Below are 13,983 nucleotides of genomic sequence, written 5' to 3' on the forward strand. Positions count from 1 at the left end.
CATTTCTGTACTTATTTTAACGAGATGCTTTATTAAAGTGCATATCTACACCTCTCACTATTCGGGGTGCTTGTTTATAGTGAGTCCCCTCGCTTGCCAGTATGTCAGAGTTTCACACACAGAGAAAAATCCGTTCTCCGGACAGCGGTATATTGTAAAATACACGGTATCCTCTTGTTTACTATAGAAATCAGTAAGGAGCATACGGCACTGCCCTTGGATGTTACATCATGCCGTTGCAGGATTTCTGATATCTAACAGTTTTCCGTATATCAAATACATATACTTATTTTACCTTCGTCAGCTATAGGTTATATACGTCCAGTTGTATGTGAGATCCTGACCGCCTATATTGTTTCATACGGAAAGTACGTATAGATGGAACACTTATACAGAAAGTATTATAAAACATGCGTTTTCAGTTATACGTCTGCTGTACGTTAAGTACAAAAACTACAGGAATTACGCATGTAACCTATCTTTTTAAGTACACCACCTGCATTTTTTCTCAATGTATATCCTTAATTGTTATAATTATTAATTTATTCAGAAAACGTTTTACAGTATGATATTCCGTTAAAAGATGATGCGTGATTCATAAACATAGTTAACACAACGCACTTTATTACAGCAATAATTGCGCACAAATTGGAAAATGCTCGATAATCTTTGAAATAAAATGTTACGGGATTGCAAACGCATGTGGTCTTTAATCAAAATAACCGCTTTCGTATCTCAGATACGTAATAATGTTTGCAAATGTGGGAGAAGAAAGCTGATTATGAATCAGTGGTTGAATATAAATTATATTATAACGGAGATGTAAATTTATGTTATAGAGAAGGATAATGTCAGAAAAATGTACAAGAAATTTTTCCATGGCGTAAAGAAGAATACATCAAGATGCTAAATCCTCTTGACCTTGCAGGAATGGTTTCTATTTTGAGATACTATTTTAAGGTTTAACTCATACTCAAATATACCATAAATCACTTAAATTAGCATCCCAACTAGTGATAGGTGAGGGGACTCACTTTCAATATGTACTCCGAATAGTGAGAGGTGAGGGGACTCCCTTTCAATAAGCACCCAAAATAGTGAGAGTTGAGGGGACTCACTTTAATCAAACACACCGTTGAAATAAGTACAGGAAGGGTTTCAAATCGGTCTGCAATCTTCTCGCAGTAACCCCTGTCAACTGCGATTGTTATTGGCTAACTGCAAACCATTTCAAACCAGAAGACTTTTGTAATTGTAACCATCATATTGGATTCGCCATTTTGAATTTTCTAATTGTGACGTCAGATTCTGAATCAGCTGTCCCAAAACCTCCCTGGGAGTATGTTTTCTCCTACATTAAATGATTGTTTTCTGTCCATGCTTCAAAATCTTCCCTAACGTTCAAACGATTACCGAGGGACCTTAAACCCGCAGCATTACCGAAAATAAATACGTGTCGATTATTTTTCGATGTTCTACAAGCCTACAAAATATATTGAAATCGGTGAGTTACACTTCCGTAAGTTCCCTTGTTAGAGACCCATTCAGTAATATAAAAATGATGGCCACAAGAGTTAATTAACACAGTTTCCAGGATTATTACAATAATATTTTCGAATTCTAGAATTTACGTACAAACTGTAACAAAGTTGTAAGAGTCATTTTCTAATGTGCAATTTTTGTACTGTGTGCTCATGTTTCAATGTAATTAAGTTGTTCCTTAAAGTGTCAAATATACCATACATTTAAATTCATATGTTGGATCTGGTCAGTACAAAAGCCTTATTAAAAGTCCGGTTCATCTATCCGAAAAGCAATTTTAAATGTCCCAAATTGAACGTCTAAATACTTAGCAAGAAAATGCATAAAATTGCTACGCGTTAAAATTCTCAGCACATCCTATTTGTGTTTCTGTGTTAACATTTTCCTTCAAAACAATTGAGATCTTATTTTTCCCTTTCTATCGACGAATGTAATATAAAAGGAGTCTCGCTGTGGTGAGAATGTTTCTACGTCATCGTTACGCAGAGAGTAGAGAAACTGTTTGAATGGCGGGAGAGTAAACCGAAAATTGGGATACATCCTTCTGAGCGTTTACTAACAAATGCAGCGAGGAGTTGTGGACATAGCAAACTTCGAACTGCCTCTCGCCCGTTTACGAACGAGTTGTTTCTTTCCCGATAGAACTTGTTTTAAATACCCACTTGTACTCCGATAAAGCGAAGTGGAGACCAAACATACAGAGTGTCTCCCGGTTTAACGTGGTTGCCAGATTTAAGGAAAAGTGTAGGAAATTCACTTGACGAATATCTGGTAACTTAAATATAAACAACCATGTTGTTTCTTTCCACATACTATTAAATTTTTGTAGACTTATTCCCCGAAAATTGCGTGTACTTTTCTAGTTTGAGCTATTATTTAATACTATAGGTGACCAAATATTGCGATACTGTAGAGGTCCTCATAACGCCTGCAATTCAGTAGAAGAATGTTAATAGTGTGTGAGTGTGTTACATTAGATGATCCAGATATGTTATTGGTACCGGTGTCATTTACATGTTGCAGGTGATGTTGGCACCAGGATCCAATAAATATAGTACGACACCACACGTATTTCCCACGAAACTGTCAGAAATATCGACATAAGAGTTTTCACATCATACATATCAATAAAAGTCATGGATTTTGATCTCACTTTCGTTCTTGTATCTCTTTTAGTTTTTATGCACATTTGGTTCCAACAAGTCGGTTTCCCAACTCGGACCTAACAAGCACGCAAATACGTGTATAGGTGTGTGTGTGTGAGAGAGAGAAAGTTCATATAAATCTATTGCAAAAAGTGCATAGTTTTAGATCTAGGACTGTCCAAAATCGGGGAAAAGCTAAATTTCAACAGGCTCTGTTTCGAATTCCAAAACTGTGGATAGTGGTCCTTATCAGCGAAAAGGAAGTGTCACACATACAATCCAAAAATGAATATTACGTCAATTTTCAATGGGTTTGCAGAGTATTCGGATATAATTCTCAATTATGCTCTCAATAGAGTTTTCAGATATACTCTGATTTCAAGGAGTGTCCAAAGTAGGCAGGAGAAAACACTTGACAAGAATCGACATTTAGTACTTCAGAGGCAAGTCAGAAGTGTTAGGAACCGGCAGCTCGATGTTTGTTAGTGTTCGTACTAACGTGTGATGCGATGTATTTCGTCACGGTATATTTCACGTTTTCTTCGCTTATAAGCATGAAATAAAACATCGCAGCATGCTTTTTCTCCAGTAAGGGAGTTCGTGCTTTTGACGATCCTTAACACTTCCGATATCGCGCCAAAGGATTTCGAGTTCACTTCGGTAAAGGCTGATCGTTCGCCTACTTTGAACCAACCATAAATCAGATCATATTCGATTGATGGCGTGTCTGGGAATTTCACTTTTTAGGGAATACTCTACATACCCATTGAACATTAATGAATTATGCATTATGGATTGCAAATGCGTGATTACCTTTACGCTGATGAACACCACCACTCCACGATTTCTCGAATTCGAAATAAGGCCTCTTGAAATTTGCTTTTTCGCTATTTTGGAATTCTGTAGCTCTGAAACTGTGTCCTTTTCACACAGGAATAATGAGAACATTTTGACTTTTTTGATGTGAAGAATCACCTCTTACAGTTTGTAGGAATATTTCATTAACACTCTGTATATATTATTTTACTTATTTCCTTATTTTTGAACTTCTGAGGTTCTTTGAGTCTCACCTCCTAAAATGATTTCATATTATGTTATACCAAAGTAACCCTTGAGGAAAATAAGCTCAATTAAACAATATTAAAGTGTGCCTAAATTGACCCCAAATTTTCAATTATTTACAATATACACTGCGAGGCAAAAGTACCTTGTAAGTTTCTAACGGTTACAATAACTTATATCTTAAGGATATATAAGGTAGAATCGCATTTATTACTGTATAGTACCATCATAGTTGCCATCTTGAAGTCCACCATTTGTAGATTCAAATGCAAAGTTTTTAATTGAAAAGTATCATATGATATGTTTTGGGGTGCGTTTAACCAGAACACCTGTCTGATGTTATTTCCTTCTTATCTATAAACATTAACACTTATAACTTTCATAATATATGGTTGTTAACTTACAATTGTCTTTCCAAATTTATAAGGTAGGATATTTTTTTCTCATATTGTGTGTTGTAATTACATTCGAAACTTGAGATCGGTTTTGGAACCATTTAGTATTATTCATCTGAACTAATTTTTCTCATGAGTTGCTTTAGTTTGTAATAGAACCATCCTAGGTGAGACTTAAAAAAGGAAATCGGAAGTCGAAAAATAAAGACTACCCTAATACTTATAACTATTGTGCAAATTACTGGAGAACGAGAGAGATATTCCCCCTCAATCACATTTGAATGATCTTTAAAGGTACTAGCTGAAACATCCCTTGAAAGAATGTTTGCTCTCCTCCCGCCTCAAACCGTGTTTAGTGGTTTCAAATTCGAAAATATTCCAATGGTTTTGTTTTGTCATATATTTTTAATCTGATAGTTGTATTTCAGAACCGAATACGTAAACTTTCGACTTCTAATTTTATACTCAAAACTAACTACAGGTTACTATATTCTCTATTTTTTATCGTCTCCTACTTGAAGTATTTTATAGTCCTTGTAGTTGTCACTTGTAACTGTATTCTTAAATTCCTCAGTCTTTCATCGTAAGTGAATTTGTATGACAATGTTATTTTAACTGTTTTAACGAAGTCGTTTATGAATTTGCATATGTCTGACATTGTACATATTTTGTTAGACACATTCAATACTTCACTCGAACATTTGGGAACATTACTTGTGAGTATCTCACAAAATGGTATATAGTTAGCTAACGCTCTTTGGGGTGTAAAGCCCTGGCGGGAGCTCTTGCTCTTCAGAGTTTAGATAAAACTGTAGTCTTTGTCTCAAACAGGCTCGCTGTTGAATAGGGTGCTCAACTTCAACCATTGAGCAAGAATAGTGATGTCTCCTAAGTATTATTAAGATATAGGTCTTGAATGCCGCAGCTCTTCCTTCCTTTATTTGTAATTTTTCCCCTTCTTTCTGGCTTGAACGTCCCAGACGAGTCTACAGGAGACAGTAGCGACGAGAACAAACAAACTTGTGAAATGAAGAAATTAGCAGAAAACGGAAGAACACCGAAAAAACTCATACACAAAACTTTTCTTCTACAATTACCACTAGGCTACGAACTATGATCGAACTTGAAATTTCATACACCGGAACTGAGCGCTCTACCACTTACCATTGAGGCCCTCATTACTAACTTTTTTTGAATATACAAAAATTTTAGGTTTGTGCTGAAACACTCAATTATGTATGTGTTAACACATTTTAACTTGAATCTTCATGCAATTAGGGTTACTCAAGAGGCGTGACAATACAGTTTTCGTGGCTGAGATACGAGACGAAACAGCATTCCTCCACATGAAAATAGTACATTTTCGGAAACAAGAAATCCTTTCCCCAACACATTCTGGGAAAGAGAAAGCTTTAATTCGTATCACGCAGTCAACTCTAAAATAAGAACAAGTTACAAGGAAGGGAAAAAGCAAGATACATTATTTAAAAAAAATACACGACTCTAGGTGAATAGAGAATATATTCTCCAAGTTTTGATTTTGTCTGTCTTCTCCTAGATTTCCTTTTGTTCTTGCAGTCTATGCTACATGAAAATACAAGAAAGTTTTGCCGTTTGTATTAAGTGTGTTTGTAACTTGTAACTTTTTATAACATCGATGTTATGGAAGAATTGGATCGAATGCTGGTTTCAACCAATAATTTAAACGTTTATGTTGTTTACTACGCACAAAATGAAGTCGTGGAAAATTACGAAATGCAATATCGTTTCGTTGCAATGTTAAATGAATGGAATTCATGTTCAAAGTACACTATTATGCGACAATATATCAAACATGTTTTATTTCTTAAAGCCGATTTGGAAAATACTACGTTCAATCATATTTTGTTTATAAATGAAAATAAATATCATAGTGTAGTATAAAGTAATTTGATATCTAAAATTGTTCCGGACATATATTAAACAATGTATAAGCTTACAACAATGGTGAGAATTATGCAATTCCGAAAATTTTATGTAGTTCGTTTTAACCCGTTCGCGTTATAATAATAATAATAATAATAATAATAATAATAATAATAATAATAATAATAATAATAATAATAATAATAATAATAATAATAGACGAAGCCTTATTGCCAAGTAAACTTTATCACTAAGATTCTTATAATGCAATTGCTTTTGATATGAGAGCTTCAATAGCTACAACATAAACCGTTAACAAAATTGCCTGGGCATAGATCGGAATAGCTTTGTCTTAAGTTTAAGATACGAATTTGTAGTAAATAAACCTTGTCGATGACGCCAAATACTTTGATTTTTTTCTAAATAGCTTAAAGATCATACCAAAGTAAAAAAAAATCAAACATTGAAATAGTTAGAAACTATAAAACTTTTTAAAAAGTACGAGTTTTAAGCTCGTGTGCACATCTGGCGAGCATCATCTTCTTGCTCAATTTGTTATAAAGAGAGTTTTCAAAAACAATCGATATGTCATGGAAGCAAAGGAAACCAACAGTGTTTTAAAGGTTTCTACAGATACGCCATTTTATGCAGTACAACAATCTTTAACAACTTTTTCTTCATATGTAAGTACGGATCGATTTATCAAATTGTTGTAAACGGCGTTGTAATATTTGTGTCTATTAAAAACCATTATGCAGTTGGTTGTTATATTTAGTACCTTTTTCAAAAAAAAAAAAAAGATTTCATAATCATGTTCCCATTTCTTCGAAAGAAGTCGCACTGTAATCCATCTGTAGCATTCAACACTACGGTACTTCCAATATGCATTTTTCCGTGCAATTCGCTTGCCATATTATTGTAGTAGAGACCTTTGAAATTTGATTGTTTTCGACACTGCAACGCCTTTGGTTTGCAGCACTGAAAAATAAATCCAATAAGTTTTCGTTTAACATGCAAATTTGAAATATAGAAAAACATTGCCTAGTGTTATTTGAAAAATCTTCTTATTGAGTTTGCAACATTTTTAATATTGTTGCACTAAATAATAAATCAAACAATATCACCCTGTACGGTACGAAATTTCAGCGATTTTTGTTTGTGTAAAATGAAGAAACAATTTAAAACGTCATATTTCATTTTGATTCTTGACGTTCCTTTAAAGTATGTTGGCAGCCCTGAAATTATATCTAGACCTCAAAGGACCTATCTAAACCTCACGAGGCGCGTCACACCTTTCGAGGACCGAAATAGACCAGGAAACTTTGGCATAGACCTCATAGGTATTTGGGTGCTCGGAAAAAACTCGTCTGAACGGGTCCTTTTGGCCTGAATAAATCTCATGCATCTATCTATCTATATCTATCTATCTATCTATCTGTATACATACATACATATATATATATATATATATATATATATATATATATACTGTATATATGGTATCCGGTCAAAACAGAGCATGAACAAAAACAGAGCATAGAGAAACACCGCGTGAGCGAAAACAGCCAATAGCCATGGACAAAAACCATGGATAAACATTTTACACTAACCTCGCGCGCACTCGAGCTGACTCCTTTTAATTGAACTCTCGCTGTCTCACGCTTGCGAACACTTATTTCAATTGGGCTCGCGCTTCTGACCATTTCCTCGACTGTTCTCGCAATCATTCGCGCTCGCGGTCACTTGAGCTCGCGCTCACCTCTCTGGACTGGGCTCGTACTCACTCGGGCTTGCATTCACACGATCGGACAACATAGAAATTAGGTTGAGAACTACTGCCACATAGTTTACAATTTTTATAGACATCCTTAGGAAAGAGGAGTCGGGAACAATTACAGCATAAGTCCCGTACGTTTGACAACCCAAATGTTTTACTGTGTTTCATTTGGCATAATTGACAGGCACTCTTCGTAGTTAAATCGGTATAAGGACAAAAACAGCGCAAGGGCAAAAATAGCACATGCAAATACCGCGTGAGCGAAAACAGCCCATGTAAAAAACGACAGATGAAGTTTTTGTACTAAGCTCGCTCGCGCTCGAGCTCACTTTTTTCAACAGGGCTCGCGCTCACTTGGGCTCGAGATCGCTTACCTCAATTGGGCTCACGCTTCCGAAGTTTTCCTCGACTGTTTTCACAAACACTCATGCTCGCGGGCAATGGGGCTCGCCCTCACCTGGCTGGGCTCGTACTTACTCGAACTTGCACTCACACGAGCGGGTCAAGACAGGAATTAGGTTGACAACCATTGCTACTGACTGTTTACAATTGTATAGACATCCTTAGCAAGAGGAGTCAGGAACAATTACAACAGGAAAAGAAAGAAATTTTATTTATATTTTATTTATTTAAGGAAAATAGAAAATTTTATATATTCTGTTTATCCAATATACTAAAGCATATACTTAAAAATACATAATCATATTAAATTAAAAAATAACAATGTACAAAATATTAATGGAATAAAGTAAAAGAATAAGTAATAGTATTTTGCTACAGAAATCAACAAGTCAAACTTCCTACTTGTAAGTGTTATTAATTCTCCAAAAGAAAATCGGTCTTCCTAGATTCCCTTTATTAATAGAGTTTAACATACCTGGTATTCAGAGATGACAAGACCTTGGACTTCCAGAAGTCATGTCTATTTTCCGCTGTCGGGCAGATTAATTCAGTGCACCTATTTCTATATTGCGAAAATATTTGAATTTCTTGAGTAAAGAAGAAAGAAAAGATAGAAAATGGCTCACATAATCAAAAGCTTGTATGTGAGCCTGATTCTAGTATTTTATTTTCTTACCGCAACATATAAGGTTTATAATTCTTACTTTTAGTTAACAATAGTTTTTTAAAAAATACTTTTGGATTATTTCAACCACTGTAAAATTAACCTTTTATATACTTTAAAATCACTTTCCTCTTTGATTCGGAGGGGGAGTTCATTATAGATCATCTGAGCTTTGTTATATGTTTGATATTGAGTTATAGATTTACTCGTTGCTTTAATTTCTAAATTTTTGTTTGTCATATTTCTGGTTATGTACATGTTTTATTCCGTCCCATTTGTTTCTATTCTTTTTGACATATGTCAATATGTTCTGCGAATATAATGTTGAAAGTAGTAACACTGAAAATTGATCATAGAGTCTATCTAGTTGCCAGATTTTGTAAACGAAAAACCGGGACATCAATATCAGGCTATACAGGATGATACACGAAATCCGTAACAGGACCTTAACTGAGGTTCTAGTGTACAGATATCTTTGAAAAAATACTAAAATGCATATGTTGAATTCGTATGATGATGTTTCTGACATCTCGAGCCACTCAGGAATTCTTCTATGAGGGGACAAGTTCAAAATTTTAAATAGAAACAGGGATTTATTTTGCCCTTATTGAAAGAATCACTAAATTTTGAAGAAATTTGAGAGGAAACAATTTGTCATGTGTCTTTCCGTTTGAGAGCTACACGAGTTCATTTATACTTCAATGCGCGGATAATAAATAATTGTTTGAAACTAAAGCGAAGTAAAAAAGTGAATATGAGGAAACAAACGGTGCAATTTTCGAAAACAGTAGTTTCTCGTGAATACCTATATTGTGGGCGGCCAACTTCAAAATGTCAGATAGAAACAGGTCGATTTTGCTTGCATTAAAAGAAGCACTAAATGTTGGACACTTTCACAAGAATAGTTCGTGATGGTTGGTAACGTATGGATACTCCAGAAGCTGAGTTGTTGAGGGAAAATATGATGAGGTAAGATTTAATATGCCACACTGGGGTGAATTGTGTTATTTCACATTGCAAAATATCTTGAAAAACAAGCATCGGACGATAAAAACTGTACGAATTAAAATGTTAATATTTTGCAGGGAGAAATTTACGTATGCTAAAATTAACCTCTGCTTCTCCACTTAAGGGCGAAACTGAAAAATCATGTGGGAACTCCATTATTTTAATTGCAGATTCGTGTTCTAAGGGTATAATACGTAAATTTTATCCGAAAGAGTATTACGAACTGTGATAGCTAGTGATCAGTTAAATATAAGTTCACTATGTTTTTTTCAATTAAGTTTGTGAGATAGGAGTTTAGTGTCTTTCTCAAAACCAAGGCTACATAAATTTCATACGGACCATTTAACTCGGAATTCGAACCACTGTAATAGGTTAAAATCAGGGCTGGATTAACCTAACTCTGCACGAGACGAGTCGAGACAGGGTTTTCCTGACAAAATTCGAGTTGAGACACGGCTCTTCCAATAGAGAAATATACATTTTTCAAGTCGAGGCATCACTTTTACAGTACATTTTCGAGACCGGACAGCCACAAATATTGTCTCGTACCCATATCCCACCTATCTGGAGGTCTGGAGCTAGAAAAAAAAATAGGCACGCACTGTTGGTTTCACCTAATACATTTCTGTAAAGGTATACTCATGTCCAAAATGATTGTCGTATATCTATATTTGTCTTCTTGTAAGAATATAATTTGATAATGATTTTCTAGGGTACTTTTAATACTGATGCAATTGTATAATCGGGAAATGTATATTTGTGGTAAATTTTATAGGAAAAGAATTATAAATACGAAAATTAGAATGAATAAAACAAAATGTTTCTAAATGGACAACAAAGTTTTATTTTCGTTTTATTGTTCTTATTTACTGCCCTTTTAAAATGAAATTTGTCACATACATGTCTTTTCCAATTATATACATACTAACATTGTAACAAATACCTGGGGAGTTTGTTATCAAATTATATTCCTACAACACATTTATAGACATGCGACATAATTTTGTACATGACTGTACAGTAGGGAAGTTAAGGGAATATGTTTCATATTTTTGGTCACATTTTATTTTATGATGATGATTGTATCTCCATGATTGTTTCAGGACAGCCAGTTGAAATTTTGATCGGAGCGGAAGCAACTTCTCACTTGCGGCTATAGTCCCTTAAGCCCTTCTTAGTCCGACCCTGGTTCAAATGTCAATATTTTTCCACCAAGAATCGAATATTTTATATGTACATACAGGGTGGCGCGTATTGTATCTACCAGTTGCAGTTGGCAACCCTGATCAAATGCGCGTACGAATGCTGCGCATGCTTACGGCACTGAATAGCAGGGCCTCTGGCAATTAGTTTACCATGGAGCGGTGGTCTGTGCAGACGCGAATTGCGGCGGTGGAAGCCTTTATCCGAACCGGTTCTGTCAGTGAGGCTCAGCGGGCACTGCGACGAAACAGTGATGATCGCCATGTTGCTATACCCGAGAGACACAGTATTCTGAGATGGGTGAGACAGTGGCGGGCCACAGGTAGTGTTGTGAACCGGAAATCACCAGGTCGTGGACGAAGTGTTCGAACAAATGTAAACTTGGAACGAGTGCGCGTAGCGATGGAACGCAGTCCCAAACGTTCAGCACGGCAACATGCACGAACATTACATTTGACACGACGTTCATTGGGTCGTTTGCTGGGTGATTTGAAGTTCCATCCGTATAAACTGCAGGTGGTACAAGAGTTGAGAGCCATTGATAAGGAAAACAGACTCAATAACTGCCAGAACATTCTTGAGTTGATTAACCGAGATCCACTGTTCCTCCAACAACTTTTGATGTCCGATGAAGCAATCTTCCACCTGACTGGGTATGTTAATAAGCAAAACTTCCGGTATTGGTCTCAGGAGAATCCTCGTTCATTACATGAAAAGCCTCAAGGTAGCCCAAAAGTTGTGGTATGGTGTGCAGTTGGAATGTGTGGCATTATTGGTCCCTATTTTTTTGAGGATGACGCCGGACATGCAACAACTGTAAATTCCGACCGCTACTGCCATATGTTACAGACGTTTCTCATTCCGGAATTGCAGGAAAGGGGTGTGATCAATAACGTTTATTTCCAGCAAGACGGTGCTACGGCACACACGGCACGCCAAAGTATGTCTATACTCAGAGAAACATTTCCAAACCGCGTGATATCCCGATTTGGCGATGTCTCATGGCCATCCCGTTCCCCAGATTTAACAGCTCCTGATTACTTCCTCTGGGGATATGTTAAGGAAAGGGTCTTTGCCAATCGCGTGAAGACAATTGACGAACTGAAGACTGCCATTCGTCATGTGATAAGTTCCATTCCACAGGATACGTTAATGCGTGTGATGAATGCCTTCCCACGTCGCCTGCAGCAGTGCATCCAGGAAAAAGGCGGACATTTACAGGACGTTATTTTTAAAGTTTAGTGAGCTCCTTCGACAAGTGTTGTACAGTGTACAAATTGCCAGTCCATATACTTATATTCCATAACAGTTTTGCATTAAAACTTGCATAACACACCTTTGTATTTTCATTTGAAGTTGGTAGATACAATACGCGCCACCCTGTATTAGCATATTTGCAAATTGCATATTTTTAAAATAAATTTAATTTATAATTATATAATATGAAAACAACAACATAATACACATTGCACTGTAATTTAAGACAAACATAAAACTCATTTTTGGTATGCAAAAATAGCTGCCCCACCAAAAATATCTCTATCTCTCTTTCGCCCCCTAAGAAATTAAGGTTGGCGTCGTCACTGTTGTAAAATTGGGCTTCAGAAGACAGCAGACAGGACGAAATATTTTAAATGCGGTTAACAAGCAGCGACTAAGAGCAGCAGGTATTTCCATTGTTTACTAAAGTTCCACCAATGAAGCGGTTCTTCGCTGGCAATTGAAATATAAACTAACTAGTAGTTAAAGTCTGTCACCAGAAAAAAAAATACATGATTTTTTTTCTATTGAAAGTAATATTCAAGAAATTACTGCCATAACATATTGTACCTCTTGAATATTTTTAAAAATCCATTTCTTCCCCTTTTGAAGCTCGACAACTTATAGGACAAATGAATGGACGTGAATTTCAACCTTTTGGTTTTTTGTTTAGCAAAATTAATTGGCTACTCAAATCTTTCGAAAACCTTTCGTTTTTAACTGAGACATACTAATTCTGGCATGTTAATTGTTTTCAATCTGATGAACGAAAACCGAGACAAACAGGTGTCCCCAAAGTCTTTCTCGGAACAGTTAATTCTATCATTGGAAACCGGGACTGTCCCGGAAAACCGACACGTTTGGCAACCCTAATCTACTCTACTTTAGTCCTTGTTTTAAACATATTCTTACAATATTATTTTCTTGAACCATCAAAGGTTTTAAATGAATAGGTTAAGCAGCACCCCAAATTAATATACCATATACTATTTATATACTATTAATTACTATTTATATATTAATTACTATTTAATTATTTATATACTATTTATATACATAATATTAATATACTATTTACAAAAGCACAATATAAAGTACGTAATATAATATTTTTATGCATACAATATATCATAATTGAACAAATTTATATAATAATTTTCATATAGAAGTATGTTAGGTTTGACAACCCAAATGTCTTTACTGTGGTTCAGGTTATATAATTGACAGGCACTCTTCCCAGTTAAATATGTATAAGGACAGAAACAGCGCATGGACAAAAAACACCCAAGCAGAAAAACAGCGCATAAACAAAAACCGCACAATGACAAAAGCACCGCATTCAAATACTCGTGAGCGAAAATAGCCCATGGACAAAAATCATTTTACACTAAGCTCGCTCGCGCTCGAGCTCATTCTTTTCAACTGGGCTCGTACTTACTCGGGCCCGCGGGCTCGCGCTTCCGAAAATTTCCCACGACTGTTCTCGCAATCACTCGCGCTCGAGAATACTTGGGCTTGAGCTCACCTCTCTCGACTGGGCTCACTACTCTTAACTTGGTTCGCGCTCACTCGGGCTCGCGCTAATTTCCATCAACATGGCTCGAGCTCGCGATGAATTCC

The sequence above is a fragment of the Thermobia domestica genome, chromosome 4 (genome assembly GCF_964235325.1).
Source record: "Thermobia domestica chromosome 4, izTheDome1.hap1.1, whole genome shotgun sequence".
NCBI lineage: Eukaryota > Metazoa > Arthropoda > Insecta > Zygentoma > Lepismatidae > Thermobia > Thermobia domestica.